Source organism: Syzygium oleosum, unplaced genomic scaffold (genome assembly GCF_021117445.2).
Source record: "Syzygium oleosum isolate NSW1041296 unplaced genomic scaffold, Sole_v2.1 Sole_v2.01, whole genome shotgun sequence".
In the NCBI taxonomy this organism is placed as follows: domain Eukaryota; kingdom Viridiplantae; phylum Streptophyta; class Magnoliopsida; order Myrtales; family Myrtaceae; genus Syzygium; species Syzygium oleosum.
The window spans coordinates 17,676,982-17,679,255 of NW_026607485.1; the positions used below are offsets into that span (position 1 = coordinate 17,676,982).

General features: G+C 42.0%; 1 pseudogene; it reads left to right on the forward strand.

The window, feature by feature from the left end:
- Positions 1-1,326: 1,326 nt before the first annotated feature.
- On the forward strand, positions 1,327-2,032 carry LOC130134956 (uncharacterized; annotated as a pseudogene).
- The last annotated feature ends 242 nt before the right edge of the window (positions 2,033-2,274 follow it).

Here is a 2,274-nt window from a genome sequence, read left to right on the forward strand (position 1 = left end):
TCACTCGGGAATCGAATCGAACCGTTTGGTTCTGGGCGATTTCTCAGGTCCAAAAATTTGGATTCGACGATTCCCAATCTAGTTCCCTTACCGGACCGAACCGGACCGATACGATTTTTTTTAAATTCTTTTTCTCTTAAAGAGTAAAGATGCTTGGGTTGCGTTTCTTTCTGACCTTCAGCGGAGATAGAGTAATGACTACAAATTTGTTATATATATATATACTTTTTTATTATTTAACATTTCTTGATATGATGCCATGTAATAGTGTAATGACTAGTGGAAGACTAGTGAATCATCAATTAGCGCCGCAACCCTGATCATGTAAACATTTATTTAACGAAAAACCAAAAATAATGCTCCTTTTTTTTCTTTTAATGTTGGGAAATTGCCACTTGTAACTCTTTAACCGAGAAGATGCGCATGGAACGGACAAACCCAAATTGATGCAGAAAAGAACAAAATGAAAGGTGAAACCATTTGAATTCATTGGAACATGATGTGGTTACAATCGCTCTAGTAAATGGTGGAAGCAACATCACCAAATGCAAGCAAAAGGCAACACGAAACTTTTGGAGTTCCAAATGTAGGGAATAGAAGAAAGCAAAAATAAAAAAATAAAAAAAATGAATTACCAATTCTAGGGCCGGGTGGGCCGGTTCCCGGTTCCACAAACTGGGAACTGACCTTGTTCTGTTCGATTCTAAGGTAGATATCGATTCACCCAGAAACCGATCACTCCTAATGACAAAGCCGGAGTTGGTTAATCTACATAGCCTCCAAAATTACAACCGAGATTTGGGATGGCAATAGTGCCTTGCCATACAAGGTGTAGGGCATGAGGTGGGAATGGTGACTATATTTCCATCCCAAGCGGGTCACAGGACGAAAATGAATTGGCAGGGAGTTTAAAACAGGCTGTATCTTCCTCCATATATTATTGATTTGAGGCAGTTGATTGGCGAGTTATTATATGAACATCATCCGAGTGCAAACCCTAACTATATATGCAGATAATACTAATGTTTGTAATCCACCGATCAAAAGAGTTGCAGGAGATCTTTTAATCAAGGATAGAGAAAAACACAACTAGCGAGACATCTTGACTAATATATTGAGCAAAACACGAGGGTGTGGCTGCAATTCCCGCAATTAGAATGTAGAAAACGAAATGTTTGGTTTAATGGACGTACGTGGCTCCTAAAACCAAACCTGGGTTCTTCAATGTCTAATCACGATGATTACCATTACCTTGTCTTAAACTCTCGTGATAGCTAAGGAAGAGGACTAAATACGAATCTCCACCGTCACAAGACGGTTCGATCAATGTTCAAGAATCCAAGGAACACCAAACGTGGCCGTTCTCCTTATATCAAGCCCTCATGCGATCGAAAAACTAGACAAACAACGTATGTACCAAACGAAATAATCCCTTTCGACAACAAAAATCAACGAAGAAAATTGACCACTCTTGCAACCACAAGTACACATAGTGACGCCACAGTGCAAGTGGTGACCTACTTAGAGACAATATATATTCACGTGCAATCCCCAAATGATCCCTAATCGATTCTCTATATAAAGCACATGAAACATCCCTCCCTCTCTCGTGGCCAAGAAGCAAGCATAACCCTCGAATTAGAGAGACTACGAGTGTGTCTGTAATCACTTAGACAACAAGAAGATGGAGGCAACCGGCAAGAAGGCGGCAATTCTGTTGGGATTGATGGTCGCGATCGCTTGCTGCACCGACGCGCAGACCATCTGCAACATGACCTACGCACAGCTGATGTCCTGCAAGCCGGCCGCGACGCCACCGAACCCACCACCGCCCACGAGCGCGTGCTGCGCAGGGCTCTCGCACGCGGACCTGAAGTGCTTCTGCCAGTACAAGAACTCGACGATCTTGCCCTCGATCGGGGTCGACCCAAAGCTCGCGATGGAGCTCCCCAGCAAGTGCAAGATCCCTCATGCGCCCACATGCTGATCGCATTGCATTGTGCGGGTGCGTGTGGGCTCGGAGAGAAAGTATAAGCCCAAAGCTTTACAATAATGCATATCATGTAGTATGCTTTTTCATTAAGTTCTTAATCTCTGTGTGCTTTGTATAATTAATACACCCTTTTATGAGCTCTTGCTCACTCTATGGATACCAGCTTATAATATTTGACAGAAAATGTAAAGGAAGGAGTATTGAAAATTGTACTGTTGTATTGTCTATTCTGCATATGTAAATGCCAATATTTATAGTACCAAAAAGATCAAAGAAAGAAT